Genomic DNA, 16,347 nt, shown 5'->3' with positions numbered 1-16,347 from the left:
CCCAGGCCAGGGATCAAACCTGTGTCCCCAACATTGGCGGGCAGATTCCTAACCACTATACCACCGGGAAAGTCCCCGGCATGCTTCAGTCGGAACTTTCAGAACTCTCTGCATGTGTCCCTTTGAATCGGGAGACTGTTGGCCCAACTTTCACCCATTCTGGGCCATTTCACTTCATCTTGCTAAAGCACAGAGTGCGGATTGAGCAGCACCCGCCCGCTGCCCCACCAGCTGGGGTCCAACGCCCTGAGGTTGCAGGGAGGCTGGGGGAGGTGGGGGGTGGGTGTGCAGAGGACCCAGGCCCGGGCTGTTTCCATCCCTACCACGCATCTCCTACCAGACCTCCCGGGAGACCAGCTCGCAGACGCACTATTTCGGGAAGTTTCTATTTCAAGGTTCCAGCTTGCCTTTATTAGATTGTAAGCTCCCCCAGGGTGGAAACCATGGCTACCATTTCCTGGCATCCCTGAGAAAGCCCTCGTGGGCCTTGGAGCTGAGCAGGTGTGCAGACTGGGGAAGTGAGTAAAGTCAAGCCTGTCCGACCCAGTGTCTGATGGCAGCCTGGGTGTGAGGAGGTGGGGAGGCCCCGCCCCGGCGCCCCAGCCTGTGTTGTGCCTCCTGGTAACAGCTGCTCCTGGCACCTAGGGCTCACCGTGTGCTCAGCTCTATGCTGACCACGCTGTTTGCAGGCTCTTACTCATGCCTCATAGCAGCCCAGGAGAGAAGCAGTGCTGATTCCCCCAGACAAGGAAACCAAGGCTCAGAGTGGGCAGGCAGCTTGCCCAAGGTCACACAGCATAGCCAGGATTCGAACCACACACCGCAACCCACGCTCTCTCTGATGCCCCTGGCCAGCTGCTAGTTGGCCTCTAGCCTGTCATGGACCAACTGCTAGCTAAAGGTTGGCATTCAGAATTTGGGTCAGAATTAGGGCCAGTCACTCCCAGGATGCAAGAAGAATTGGCTGAGTCAGTTCTGGAGAGAAGTCTGAAACTTGCTGGAAGTGTGGGTGGGTGAGGTGTGGGTGGGCGTCTGGACCCTAAACTTCCCAGAATCTCCCCAGAGGGCTTGGGGAACTCAGCCAAGATGGCGCCCAGCCAGCACGCTGGGAGTCAGGGCTCTGGGCCTGGATTTCAAAGTCTGGGCCGCTGCCTCTCTGGCAGGAGCTCATTACAAATTTTAAAATAGCAAGTGGAGAGACATGGGGAGAGAGACAGCTCAAACTAAAGCCCAAGGAGGCCAGGAGAGAGGGGCTGATTGGAAGCAGCCCCCTCTGGAACTGCCCCGGACTGAATCTGAATTTTGCATGAAAGACCTATGCTTCATGCTTGGGTTTGTGCAAACACCATCCTCACAAGGGAAGGCTGTGACCTTGAGCAGTGACCTCCCCTCTCTGGCACCCCATTTTCTGACCTGGGAAAGGAAGTGTTGCCCTGTTGGTACTTCCAACCTTAGCACGGATCAGAAACCACAGGAGTGCTGGTGAAAATGCAGATCCCCAGCGAGCCCAGGGATCTGCATTTAAAATCACGCCCCAGGGGCTTCCCTGGTGGTTCACTGCAGGTGACACCGGCTCCATCCGTGGTGGAAGCTGGGAAGCAACTAAGCCTGTGCACCGCAACCACTGAAGCCCACACCCTAAAGCCCAAGCTCTGCAACAGAAGAAGCCACCGCAATGGGAAGCCCAGGCACCACAACTAGAGATCATCGTCTGCTCCCCACAACTAGAGAAAGCCCGCTTGCAAAGCCCCAGTGCAGCTAAATATAATAAATTAACTAATTAAAAAATATATAGCCACTCTAGCCTTCTTTCAAAAAAAAAAAAAAAAAGTCCCCAGGTGATTCCGCCGCACTCGGACCCAGGCTCGCTGGGACAGTGGCTGAGCAGAGGTGGCTGCTGAAATCCCAGGGTCCTCGAGAGAATTCTTTTCTCCTTCTACCTTCTCCCTCCATATGGTTTAAAAAATGTTCTCTTCCTCCCTGCCCTTTGCCTGTCATGGACGCCCCCAGGCTTTGCTTACAACAGAAGGTCAAACCTCCTGGATTTGCCAGAAGGCTCCCGGAATCTCCAACTGACTTTCCGCTTCCAGGCCAAGGAATTTTTAATTTGTTCTTTCTGTTTTTCCGGGGCTGCTGGGGGCAGGGCTGGGTGCGGCAGCGGCGCCACCTGGTGGTCACACCCGGGACTGCGGCATGCCCGGCTTCACCCTCATTCTCACCTAGGTGCCCATCCCCCAGGAGTTCCCGGGCCCAGGGGCGAACAGCGTGGCTTTGGGGTGGGATGCAAGCAGCCTCAGACTGTAGCCGCCACGCCCTCCAGAACGTCTCATTAAATTAATCCATGTAAAGTGAGCCCCTGGGTCTTGTAGAACCAGAATTGCCCTTAGGGTTGACTTTTCTAGCCAAGAGCTCCATCAATGAAAGCCAAGGCCACACCTGGCTGCCAAATGACCTTAGACAGCCCACTTCCCTCCCCTGAGCTCCAGGTTCTCCAAATCTCTAAGGTGGAGGCCTTCTGCTTCTAGTGAGATTAGACGAGTTCGTGAGTGTCCTGATGGTGGGTATCAGCCACCACCATCATCACCAGCACCATGCTGCTTCTTCCTTTGCTCTGATCTCTTCTTCCTTTGCTTCTTTTCCAGTTGAAATCACAGCATTCAGATCCAGCTGGGCTCCCTGGACTTGGCCCCTCCCTGCACTCCTTGAAGAACTTGGGACAGGGAAGTGAGGGTCTTCCCTGGGCTCACACAGCAGGGCAGGGGTAGGGCCTTGTCACAGACAAAGCGGGGAACAGAATGAAAGCCCCTTCTCTGACATTCTGACTCCAACTCCCCCACTTCCCAAGGAACTCACTCAAATGCTTTTGTCTATGTTTTCAGAAATACATCAACATCAATAATTAGCTGTCTTTGGGAAGTTGTATGTGTACACGGCAAACGACCCAATGGTCCAGAAGTTTATAAAATGATAAAAATCCATTTTCCCCACCACCACCCTCACGTGCCCAGGAAGTGGAAAGTCAGCCACCAACAATGTATATTCTTCCAGAAAAAAAAATTTTTAGAGCATCTTCAAATATATGCATCAAAATTTAAAACTGTTGAATAGATAGTCAAGCTGAAACTTCACAACTCCGACTGGGACTTGAACCCACTGTCTTTTATTGAGATTGAACCCCTGGTGTCAGGACTGAATGAAGCTCATCGCAGAAACAACTGGGCAAGAGAAAAAGTGATAGGTAAGACGATGGATTTATTTAGCGAGCTACACACTCCACAGACAGAATGTGATCCGTCTCCAAAGGCAACAGTGGCCCCAGGGCAGGGGTCATCTTGGAGAGTCACAGCAGCAATGGGAGAAACACACCGCACAGACATTGTGGGCCGTCTCAGAAGGTGAGAGGCCCCAGATATGAGGTGCTTAGTTTTTATTGGCTGGGTAATTTCATGGGCTAATGAGGAGGAGAATTATTCCAACTATTTTGGGGAAGGGGCAGACACTTCCAGGAATCTGGGCCACTGCCCACTTTGGGGCCTTTTGTGGTTAGCCTCGGAACTGTCATGGCACCTGTGGGTATGGCATTCAGCATATGCTAATGTATTACAATGAGTGCATGCATGCTCAGTCACTTCAGTTGTGTCCGACTTTCTGCGACCCCATGGACCATGGCCCGCCAGGCCCTCTATCCATGGGATTCTCCAGGCAAGAATACTGGAGTGGGTTGCCATTTCCTTCTCCAGTGATTAAGTATGAAGTGAGTGAAGAGAGTGAAGTCGCTCAGTCGTGTCCGACTCTTTGCGAACGCATGGACTGTAGCCTACCAGGCTCTTCTGTCCACGGGATTTTCCAGGCGAGAGTACTGGAGTGCATAATAAGGCTCAAAGTCCACTGGGAGTCAAATCTTCCAGCATCTTGGATCTGTTGGTTCTAACAAGTTTTTGTCCTCATCTGCTATGTCATTCTTTTAGAGGTTGTGCCCTGCCTCCTTCCCTCCCTGTTTGACATTCACATAGTTCAAAATAGAAAATGTAAGAAAGATAAACAATGGAAAGTCTCTCTCTCCCATCTCCCTCCTCCCACAGAGTTCCCACCTGCCACCCCCCACCCTCCAGTAACCATTTTTGGTTTCCTATGCGTCCTTTCAGATTTTCTTCCTAAAACATAAGCAAGGGCAACTGTGCATTCTCGTTTTGTTCCCTTTTTGCAGAAGGTAATTCTGTACTTTGTGTTTGTATCACCACCATGGTATCCCTTATGCATCTGAGAATATCCTGATTCATTTTCACAGCCGCACAGTATTCTATTGCATGGGTTTCCATAATCTAACTGGTTTCCTGTTGATGGACAGTTGGATTTCAACTAGTATTTTGATATCACAAAAAACGTTGAACTCTTTTGAATGTTACTGTATCTGTAGAATAAAATTCTAGCAGTGGGATTATGAAATTGCTGTGTCAGTAAGCTGGTGGCTTTGGGAGGCAGCCCAGGGGCCTCCTCAGGGACACCCTCATGCACACTGCCTCCAGCTTCCTAACACACAGCACCGAAAGTGAAAGTCACTCGGTCATGTCCGACTCTTTGTGACCTCATGGACTATACAGTCCACGAAATTCTCTAGGCCAGAATACTGGAGTGGGTAACTGTTCCCTTCTCCAGGAGATCTTTCCAACCTAGGGATCGAACCCAGGTCTCCCACATTGCAGGTGGATTCTTTACCAGCTGAGCCACAAGGGAAGCCCAAGAATACTGGAGTGGGTAGCCTGTCCCTTCTCCAGGGGAACTTCCAGACCCAGGAATCGAACCAGGGTCTCTTGCATTGCAGGCAGGTTCTTTACCAGCTGAGCTAACATGGAAGACTAGCACACTGCACCACGATCACACTTGTAGGGTTTTGCCAATATCTTGGGCAACATGTAATAATTCAGTGTGGTTTTATCTTTCTTTTCTTATGAGTGAGGTTGAACATCTTTTAAAATATTTAAGATGTATTTGTATTTCTTTTTCTATGAACTGTTTATTCATATCCTTGGTCTATTTTTTTATTACAGTCTGTGGCTTCCTTATAATTTCTACAAGCTCCTTATATGTTAGGTTTTATCTTTGACTAAGGAGTACGTCAAGGCTGTATATTGTCACCCTGCTTATTTAACTTATATGCAGAGTATATCGTGAGAAACTCTGGGATGGATGAAGCACAAGCTGGAATCAAGATTGCTGGGAGAAATATCACTAACCTCAGATATGCAGATGACACCACCCTTATGGCAGAAAGTGAAGAAGAACTAAAGAGCCTCTTGATGAAAGTGAAAGAGGAGAGTGAAAAAGTTGGCTTAAAGCTCAACATTCAGAAAACGAAGATCATGGCATCTGGTCCCATCACTTCATGGCAAATAGATGGGGAAACAGTGGCAGACTTTATTTTTTTGTGCTCCAAAATCCCTGCAGATGGTAACTACACCATGAAATTAAAAGACGCTTACTCCTTGGCAGGAAAGTTATGATCAACCTAGACAGCATATTAAAAACCAGAGACATTACTTTGCCAACAAAGGTCCATCTAATCAAGGCTATGGTTTTTCCAGTAGTCATGTATGGATGTGACAGTTGGACTATAAAGAAAGCTGAGCGCTGAAGAATTGATGCTTTTGAGCTGTGGTGTTGGAGAAGCCTCTTGAGAGTCCCTTGGACTGCAAGAAGATCCAACCAGTCCATCCTAAAGGAGATCAGTCCTGAATGTTCATTGGAAGGACTGATGTTGAAGCTGAAACTCCAATACTTTGGCCACCTGATGCGAAGAGCTGACTCATTTGAAAAGACTCTGATGCTGGGAAAAATTGAAGGTGGGAGGAGAAGGGGACGACAGAGGATGAGATGGTTGGATGGCATCACTGACTTAATGTACATGAGTTTGGGTAAACTCTGGGAGTTGGTGATGGGCAGGGAGGACTGGTGTGCTGCAGTCCATGGGGTCTCAAAGAGTCGGACACAGCTGAGCGACTGAACTGAACTGATGATAAAAGTTAAGACTATTTTTCCCAGTTTCTTTGGACTTCGTCACCCATGCTAATGTTATTGATCTTTCTGCATGGAAAGGTTTTTTTGTAATTGAATTTTCAATCTTTTCTTATTTGACTTTTGGATTTTCATGTCATAATCAGAAAAGTCTCTTCTACTCCATAGTGATGAAGGAAATTTTATGGTTTGCCTTCAACCAAGGATTGGTGAGTTTGTCACATGTCTTTTCAATACCTATGGAGTTGATAGTATGACTTCTCATTAAATCAACTAATATGATGAATAATGTTAATGAACTTCATGAATTATATGAATGAGTTTTCCAAAGAATGCTGAACCGTCCTTTCATTCCAGAAGTGAATCTGCTGAGACAACGGGTATTATTCCTTCAATGTGTAACTGGATTCTGCTCGTTAATGTTTCAGAGTTTTCCAGGAATCTTCACATGTGAGATTGGACTGTGGTCCCCTCCCTCCCTCCTTTCTTTCCTTCCTTCTTTTCTTCTTTCCTTCCTACAATCTTTGTTAGGTTTTGGTATCAACGTGATATGCCATTAAAAATATTTTGGTCATTTTTCCCCGCCCTTGATGAGGGTGAAGGAGGAGAGTGAAAGAGCCAGCTTAAGACTAAATATTAAAAAAAACTAACATCATGGCATCCACCCTCATTCCTGCATGGCAAATAGAAGGGGAAAAGGTGGGAGTAGTGGCACATTTCCTCTTCGTGGGCTCCAGAATCACTGAGGACGGTGACTGCAGCCATGCAATCAGAAGACAATTGCTTCTTGGCAGGAAAGCGAAGACAAGCTGGACAGCGTGCTGAAAAGCAGAGACGTTGCTCTGCCAACAAAGATCCGGAGAGTCAAGGCTATGGTCTTCCCAGTGATCATGTAGGGTTGTGAGAGACAGACCGTAAAGAAGGCAAAATGCCAAAGAATTGATGCCTTCGAACTGTGGTGCTGGAGAAGACTCCTGAAAATCCCTTGGACAGCAAGGAGATCAAACCAGTCAATCTTAAGGGAGATCAACCCTGAATATTCACTGGAAGGACTGACACTGAAGCTGAAGTTCCAACACTTTTGCCACCTGATATGCAGAGTCAACTCATTGGAAAAGTCCCTGACGCTGGGCAAGAGTGAAGGCAGAAGGAGAAGAGAGAGTCAGAGGATGAGATGGCTGGATGGCATCACCGATGCAATGAACGTGAACTTGGGCAAACTCCGGGAGATGGTGAGGGACGGGGAGGCCTGGCGTGCTGCAGTCCACGGGGTCGCAAATAGTCAGACGTGTCTGGGCGACTGACCAACAAACAATCTCTCGCCCAACCTCAGTTTACACAGTGGAAGGCTCTTACTCCAGCCTCAATGTGTTGGAAGGCCGAGAAACAGGAGGCTCTGGGGCCAGGGAGGAGAGATGGGAGAAGAGGGTCTGAGCTGTGCCTGCAGGTTCCAGGAGGTAGAATTTAACGAGATACTCCCATGTCTGAGCTTGATCTCAGATGACTCCAGCCTGCCAAGTGCTCGTGTTCAGAGGCTGTCTCCTCTCCAGTGAACTGAGGCCCCCTCCCCACCCCACCCCTATTTGTGCTTTGACCAGATGCAAGAACCGAGATATGTGGAAACTGCTGGAATTGTCCCGCAGCCCTGGGCCTTGTCCACTGGCCCTTTGCAAAGCCGGTGGCCTGCGATTGGGTTTTCCCTGCAGCCCTTGCTGTTTGCCTTCAGCTTACTTCCTCTGGGTCTGTGGGGAAGGGGACCATGGCCTTCTCTTCTGGCACCTTCTGACGGCCCTGCTGTGGGCACCCGAGGGTGTTCTCCAGCTGCAGGAGCTGGAGGGGGCCACGTGGGGCAAGCTAGAAGCTTCCGGCCCGGAGCTGGAGTGTCCACCCCCAGCTTCCCTGGCCCCAGTGCCACGAAGGTAGCTGGCTTGACACCATCCCCTGTGGGCCTTCTTCTCTTCCCTGTCTCTCTTCTCCTCCTGAGATCACCTCCAGATTAATGGTTTACACTCAGACCTTTACAGGAACCCAACCGAAGGCGGGTGGCCCCAGCCCTCTTTTGTGAGACAGCTGGTCAGCAGGGACCCTGGGACTGTGTGCAGACGCTGGGCTATGTCTCAGCCACGCTCCAGATGACTGCGGAGGTGGGTGACGGATGAGTGAGGGAGACTCAGAGATGGCGGATGATGCCCTCAGCCTCAGAGGGCTGCCGGGGCGGTGAGCCCCACTCCCAACCGCATCCCTCCGGGGTGTCTGCTGCATTCACCAGTAGACCAAAGGGACCCCAGGACAGAGACTTAGAGACAGAAGGGTCTTGATATGCATGCTCCCCTCATCTTGCCACAGTGGAGAAGAGCCTGGGAGCCGTCAGTGCTGGCCCGGGGGGAGGGGTGACGGGCGACGGGTGATGTGTCCAGATGTCCCCACTCCGTTCTCTCCACACCAACCTCCGGAGAATGACCGTGCAGTCACTGGTCACCCGGGCTCTTCCTGCCTGGACTGACCCACTCCCAGCTGTTACGAGACCCACTCTTGCATTTGTCTCAAAGGGGCTGGAATTCATCCCATTCCACATCTAAGTGGCTGGGTAGTGGCCCCCAAAGTGATACATCCATGCTCGCCCCTCTAGAACCTGTGACCTGATTTGGCAAAAAGCTCTTCTCAGATGTGATGAAGCAAGGAGTCTGGAGGTAAGGACATCTTGGGAGTATCCTAAATCCAATGACATATGACCCTGTAAGAGACACACAGAGGAGCAGAGGAGTCAGGTGAAGACAGAGCAGAGTGATGCCGCCACGGCCGAGGAGCACCAGGAGCCCCGGGAAACTGGAAGCTGCATGGAAAGATGGTCCCCAGAGCCGGTGGAGGGCCGTGGCCCTGCAGACACCTCGACTTTGGACTTCTGGCCTTCGGAACCGTGAGACACTAAATGCCCAGGCTTGTTAGCCACCTGGTCTGAGGTGCTTGGCTACTGCAGGCCTAGGAAACTCATACACACATTTATTTTTTCCACTTGACTCTTAAAATTGTTTTCCAGCAATTTTCCTCCACCTGCTAAGACTCAGATCCCAAAGGCTGTGAAAGAACTCATCATTACTTCAGTTCCACAGAGACGTATTAGATGCCCACCAAGTGTTAGGCCCCACGCTGGGCCCTGGGGACCCAAGGTGAGTCAGCAAGGAGGTACATTCAGTGGGGAGACAGAGGGAAAGCGTCATCAGGACATGGATCACAGGATGTCAGAGGGACAAAGTGGAGGATGTTAATGGTTGGGAAGCGTGCTTGGAAAGAACTGAGAGAAGGCACAGGTGTGAGGCGGGGGGCAGGGGGGTGGGTATTTGCAGAAGGAGAACAGCACGTGCAAAGGTCCTGAGGCTGATGAGGGGGGCGGGATTAGAAGAGAGAGTCTGGGCCCCGGGAGAATGTGTACAGATGGAGGGCAGCAAGACTGGAGTAGGTGGGGCCTGAGCACAGAGCCCACCCACTGGCTCTGCCCTCACAGGTGACAAGCCGGTTTGAGCAAGAGAACATGGTTATGGTCACAGTTTTGAGAGATCTCCTTAGCCAGGTGGGGATGGACTTGGACAAGACGGGGTTCAAAAGAGGAAAAGCAGCAGGATGCTTTCTGCCAGGTCCCACCTGACTCAGCTGGTACAGAATCTGCCTGCAATGCAGGAGGCCCCAGGTTTAATGCCTGGGTGGGGAAGATCCCCTGGAGAAGGGCATGACAACCCACTCCAGTATTCTTGCTTGGAGAATTCCATGGACAGAGGAGCCTGGAGGGCTACAGTCCACGGGGGTCACAAAAAGTCGGACATGGCTGAGCGACTGACAGTTCCTTGCTTCCTTGCCTGTACCAGGCTTGGTGAGAGTGTCCACAGACCGCAGCATCCTCGCCACCTGGGAGCGTGTAGGTTTGTAGAACCTCAGGCCTCACCCAGACCTCCCGAGTCAGAATCGGCTCTTACTAAGATCCCCAGTGAATGTGTGTGTCTGTTCAAGGTCAGGAGGCATTGGTTTAGACTGTTCTCCAGAGCCCCTGATGGTTCAACCCTTCCACTTCCTCCAAAGGGCTTTCAAGGACGGCTTTTGTTATTTTTCCCACTGCCTCCTCTTCAAACATAATCTCTTCAAGAATCTTACCTCGTCCGTCCTTAACCTCCCCAGCACCCAAGCCTGCCTGTGCCGAGGTATTTGCTGTGTGAAGGAGGGAACCTGGTCAGGAAGCTGACAGAGTCCATCTTCTTACCCAACGCTTCATTTTATAACTAGCATCTCATAGAGAGCACCCACAACTGTCCTTCCTTTTCTTCTCTAGCCCTGATTAATTTTTTTCCAAGGCAAACTTTAAAATTATTTTGTCAGATTGTAAAAGAAAGCATTTTTGTATTGGAATTAGATTTTTAACCTCTATTTTAAGTGGAAAAAATGTATCTCTATAGACTACTTAATAGGTAATTTTAGGAAGTGATTAAAAATTATTACATAATTTTATGCATTTATGAAGTTCGTGTATCTATTTTTAGAATACAGGGAGTTTAGGAGCCTGGACAGCTGGTGAAGGTGATGGAAGGCGTGGCCCACACCAGCACTGGTCTGGAATTTCCGCTTTGCATATAGAACCACAAAGTCACCTGGGGATGTGTGTTCCCCATCCCCTTTCCCGGTCTGCCCTTGGCAGCAGGTAGATCCCAAACTCTCCTCTGCATCGGTCGCAACCCAGCCTCCAAGGGACCTCACACAGTCACGGGCTCCCCACCTATGGAACCTGCCATTAAAGAACCCACTGGGTGCCCTCCCCAGGGGATGGGGGTGGCCCGGGCCCTGCTTCACACAGGTCTTCCGAGCTCTGTATCTGGTTTCCCGGGTGATGTAGGTGGGTATAGGGTTCAAGATAACCTGCAGAAAACTCGTTCATCTCCCTTTCCCCAAATTCAAGCAGTTTGAGAGGGCAGGCAAAAGGCACAGGAGGAAAGGAATATACATAGGATATAAAGACCAGGGAGCAAGGGACAAGGAGACCCCACCTCACACAGGAGGAAAACAGGGAGCTCTTAGGAGCAGAACGGTGCCATGTGGAGGCGGGGGAGCGGAAGAGCATTGGGTAATCAATAGGAGTATCAGCAGAGTTAGTCATGCGAGCGCCCCTCCCTACCCCCGCTTAGCCACAGACTCCAGTGTTTCCCAGGGCCAAAGCCTCAAAGACACATAAAAGGGATTCAGAAACTGGGTGCTAGGTCCAGAGAACAAGGACAGCGCCCCAGCAATGTAAGGGTCCCACATCATCGTGGAGCCCTTTACTCAAAAATTCCTGTCTACTCACTCCCCGTGCCTATGGGTCCTGACCACTGGCCCCCACCCCACAAGGACCACGGCCAAGGCTCCGACAGGCAGCGGTCTCACTCATGGCTAGGCGGCAGGAATTCCCACTGGGCCTGGGGAAGGATGTTTCAGTAACCAACAATCTTGTCCAGACCGTCTTCTTCGAACATGAATGAACAACCCAGAGACACCAAGACTTAACTGAAAGAGAGACACCGGATCAATCAACAGAAGAACCAGCTCAGGAGGTAAGTGAAGCAATGCAGTAAATAGACGGAAAATCTAAAGGAACTATAGTTTATATTTTCAGAGAAATTTGAGGACATCTGTTTTCTAAAAACAGACTGCTGTGAAAAGGAAGCATTTTCAGCATTTTGGAAATTGCAAACATGACTGACAAATTCTGAAACTGTCCGTGAACTGGTTGAACAGTGAAGCGGATGCAATGACCCAGGAGATCCTGCTTGGGGAATTTCCCAGAATACCGTGCAAGAGGACAAAGAGATGAAAAATACAAACAAAAAGTTACAAGTCATGGAAGTTAGGGTTTTCAGCATCTAATAGATGTTGGAGAAAACACTTATCATAGGGTTTGAGATAACAGAAAAAGAGGAGAAAGCATCTCTGAGCTGATTGGTTTAGACTGCTGAGCAGAAATAAAGGAAAAACAACACATACTTGGTGAATTGTCTGAACTTCAAGAATAGAGGTTGGTTTATACATCAAGTTCCCACCATGACTATATGACTCTTGCAACATATAGGTGACCTTAGCCATCATTCATTATTTCCATAGAAACTCTTTATCGATGATCTGAGCACTGTGCCAATTACAGGTATCCCCCCCGCTTTAAAAGTTCACTTTATGCCAGTTCACTTTTGCAAAGAGCTGCATTAGCACCTGTTTTCGTTAATCGAAAGAAATCCAAAGAGGATTTTTGTTTTTATGGGGAAAATAAAAAATGAGGATAGCAATCAGGACTTGTTTTGCCGTGAGCCCTTATGCACCCCGGGGAGTGGCTGGCCCTCCTTGTGGGGTCCTGGGGCCCTGAAGGTGAGTGGGAGTCGCTCTAAGGAGGTTTCCCGCCCAGGTTCATTGTAGCCAGCACCGCCGCCTCCTCTCCAGGGCCAGGGCCTCCCTGTCCACTTTGCTCATGGAAGGACAGCAGGCCAGCTTCCCGGGGTCCTGGGCTTGTCACGCCCTGTCTGGGCGATGCTGACAAGGATGGCGGTGGCACTGGTGCCTGGAGGCACAGCCCTGGCACTCTGGATGCTTCACATCTCATTAGAGAGCTCTGCGCATCCACATCCTGATTTCCTTTCAGCACATCACAGTTTCTCAGCCTCAAGGCCAAGGGCCAGGGCCAATCTGTGGGCCAGGAGGGCCCTGACAGATGGAGGGAGTGGGGGAGGGGCTGTTCCACCCATCTGGAATCCTGGCAAGGGATGGGCTGCCTCCCAGACTGTCAGCGGAAACGCAAAGAGAGTCAGGGCATCCGGGCACAGGCAGCCAGGAGAAGGGGCTTGAGGTCAAGTTCTCCCCCGAGGGCCAGTCTTTGGGACACAGGATTGGAAGTGGTGGGGAAATGCCACCTCTGGACAGGGTCTCCAGAAGTGGGGAGGCTTGAATCTGGATCTCATGAGGCCACAAGAGAAGGACAAACCCTGGTTGACTTGACAACTCTCTTCTTCTCTTGGAGGGTGCTGCTTCCTGCTTCTGGAACGGTGAATACAAACGGCAAACGTGGCTCCCAAGCAGCTAGGCTTGAGGTCAGGGGGCAGGCAGCCCGGGCGCCGAGGCTCTGGACTAGCCCAGGGACAGGCAGGTCCCACGATGCACAGATGACCTGAGCGCCCCCACGGTGGTCTTGGGTCACTGACTGCAGCTCTCCTGGGACAGACCATGACATGCAGCCCAGGGGAGAGCTAGACCCCAGAGCCTGCCCTGAGACCGAGGACAGGATTTCCTGGTCCATGGGGACCCCAGCACCTCTAGGCTTTCTCTGTGACCTCCAAGGAGCCCCTGCCCCATGATTTTGTCACCAGGACTCGCCCTTCTTTTTCCCTTGGGGTCCTACTCACCATCCTCCACTCATCTTGGAGGGTACCTGGCAATGGAAGAAGTTTCAAGAAGGAGAAAAGACACTAGACCGGCCACGGCGAGAAGGCTGCAGTAAAGGATGTGCGGGAGGGAGGGGAAGCGCCTCCTGAGACCTTTAGGACTCAGGCCAGGCTGCTCCCCGGGCCAGCAGGCACCTGGTCCACTCCCCTGCGGTGGGAAGTCGGAGCATCCTCCAGCACCGCCCCTGCAGCCTGAAGGGGAGCCTGCCGCGACCAGTGCTCGGTCACCAGCACTCCCCTAACTCTGCCCCAGAAGGACAATGGCCATTCTTACTGCTGTCAGCTTTCCCCGACTGGGGGACACCAGCTGAGGGAGCAGTGACTGTCGCCTATAGAGAGGGTTTCCACCCAAACCCTTTGAGTCTCCCCCAGTTTCCAAAACACAGGGGGCCCCCTTGATGCCGCGGCCCTAGTGCATCTCTGCAGTAAAGGACGGTGCAGCCCCAAGAGGCCTGGCAACGGGCCTGCGTTTCTGCAGAGCATCCTCTGCCCAGAAATGCCTTTGAAAACCTGGGAACCAAGCTGTCACGCTGACACTGAGCTGCTGCGCGTGAGGGCTAGGAAGCCCATGAGAGTTCACAGCACAGACTCTGGAGCCAACCCTGTGTGTGCGCGCCTGCTCAGTCCCTTCAGTCGTGTCCGCCTCTTTGAGACCCCATGGACTGTAGCCCAGCAGGCTCCTCTGTCCATGGGATTGCCCGGGCAAGGACACTGGATTGGGTTGCCATGTCCTCTTCCAGGGGGTCTTCCCAACCCAGGGATCGAACTCGTGTCTCCTGTGTCTTCTGCACTGGCAGACGGGTTCTTTACCACTAGTGCCCATTGGGAAGCCCAGAGCCAACCATATTGGGTTCAAATCCCAGCTCTTACCTTTGTGCAGTTAACTAACCGCCCCCCGCCCCTCGGCATCACAGTTTCTTCGTGTGAAATGAGAGAGTAGTACTGGTCTCATAAGCTGTGAGGATGAAGTGAGACACACCAGTGAGGCACATAGAACAGTGCATGGCCTCACAGAAAAGCCTCGCACACATTTAATAAAGAAATACTTGATCCAGGTTTCCAAAATCCTTGAGACCCAGGTTCAAGGCATCAAAAAAGCCCAAGAAAAAGACACAGTAATAAAATGAGTTTCTGATCCAGCAGGTGATCACCATCTTGCTTCAGAACCCTGTTTTTTCCAGCTTGAGTAATATACATCTTCCTGACTTCTGTCACATCCTCAGTCCCCTTGTATGATTATTTATTCATGCTTTTCTTTCAGTCAACACACTTCTAAATAATTTATCTTCTGCGGGATGTTTGTCAACTACCATCACTGGAAAACCACCATCACTTGTCATCAATAGAAGCAAACTGTAAAAACACATCCTGTGGAAACAAAACAAACAGTGTGATGTTTCTAGCTGGACCCCTTTGCCAGCCGAGGGCTCCGAGCTGTCTCTCTGTTTTTAAGAATAAAGCATCAGCAAGGGTTAAAAAGATTCTCCCGCCAGCGCATCAGGGGGGCAGAAAGGGAAGTGACCAGGGAATCAACGTCTTACCCCGGGAAAGGCGTATTTACCCACGCTGGGACACCGCCTAGAATGACCCCTGCCCCGCGGAGCGTGCGCCGCCACGGTGGATGGAGCGATCCGCCGCAGCGATTTCCAACCAGCACCGCCAACGCTCCCAGCGGGCGGCCCAGAACAGGTGGGGCGGCCGCCGCTCGGGGCTGGGTTTGCCTATCTTGCGCCCTCTGGCGGCTGCTTCTTTGGGCAGGAGGAGCACGTGCGCTCGGGGTCCGGGTGAAGGGCTTGCCTAAACAGCTGGGCTTTCTCCTGGGACCCGCTGGACACCCCAAGATATGAAGTCATGGAGCGTCCACAGGGGATGCCCTCTCGCCCCGCCTTCATGGTCACCTCGTTGCCGTGGCCAGCGTGGGGCCGACCTCTGGAGCCCAGACCCCCTCGGGAGTCCTCGCAGCTCCCAGCGAACCAACCGGGCTCTACCCTTGGCATCACGATCCGTTCTTTCCTACTAAGCAGGGACGTGAACCGCTACCAGTTAGCCAGCTGCAAGTGGAAGGAGGGGCTGCCGCTCAGGGTTAGGGCGAGGGGGCCCCGCCTGCCCTGCGCACTCAGCGGGGAGCTCAGGGAGTGACGAGCGCGCCGGCTCCGTCACTGCCGGAGCAGGTCCGGCAGCAGCAGATTTGCAGGCGGCTGTTGCCCTTCGCGGACCCCTGTGGCTCCCCCACAGCCTGCAGGGCCGCGGGAAGCGGGTGCAGACAGCCTCAGGGCGCCCCAGCTACCACCAACCCCACGGAAAGGGAGGAGCCGGGCACCAGGCAAGCCCAGGGCACGGCGGATCGTGAAAGACTAGTGTACAAACCCACCAAAGCCAGACCACATATAAAAATAGCACCCAGCGCCAGCCGCAGCAAACCCGCCAAACTTCAGCTTCTGCAACATCAACCCCAAAGGGACAGAACTCGCTCGGTAACTACCAGCAGCCCTTGTGTTCTCTAACTTAGGAGCTACCAGAGAAAGCCAAACCTTCTCCCCTGATCACATAGGGTGCCCCTTTCTAAGGGGTGGGGGAGACAAATTAGCCCGCCTCCAAGTTTCCCAAGCTGACAACCTCCAGTCCTGGCACGCCTGACGCCTCCCCTATGAAGGACCTGTGATGGGGAGCAGATGGTGTGAGACAGAGTGAAAGGGCTTGAGGCCCCCAGGTCTATGCCCTCCCTGGGTGGTGGCCCTGGGGTCCCCTCATGGTCCTCCTCCCTGGGAGCAAGCAGAGCGCTGGGATGGACTCTACGCTCATCCATTCCTTCCTTTTTATCTTGGGTGGCCTCAGCGTGCGGTGGCTTGAAGCCGGATTTCAGTTCCTGGCCAGAGGCTGAGGTCGGGCTGCA

At 51.9% G+C, this 16,347-nt stretch overlaps 1 long non-coding RNA gene across 1 annotated transcript; it reads right to left on the bottom strand.

Annotated features, from left to right (window-relative positions):
* Window positions 1-14,462: 14,462 nt before the first annotated feature.
* LOC133241873 (uncharacterized) lies at window positions 14,463-15,945 on the bottom strand. Its single transcript, XR_009734687.1, has 2 exons — window positions 15,353-15,945; window positions 14,463-14,822 (listed from the first exon to the last, which is right to left on the bottom strand). It is a non-coding gene; the product is annotated as an uncharacterized LOC133241873 (long non-coding RNA).
* Window positions 15,946-16,347: the final 402 nt, after the last annotated feature.

Source organism: Bos javanicus, chromosome 29 (assembly GCF_032452875.1).
Source record: "Bos javanicus breed banteng chromosome 29, ARS-OSU_banteng_1.0, whole genome shotgun sequence".
Classification (NCBI taxonomy): domain Eukaryota; kingdom Metazoa; phylum Chordata; class Mammalia; order Artiodactyla; family Bovidae; genus Bos; species Bos javanicus.
The sequence above is the reverse complement of the archived record's forward strand: the minus strand, read 5'-3'. Positions and strand labels throughout refer to the sequence as shown.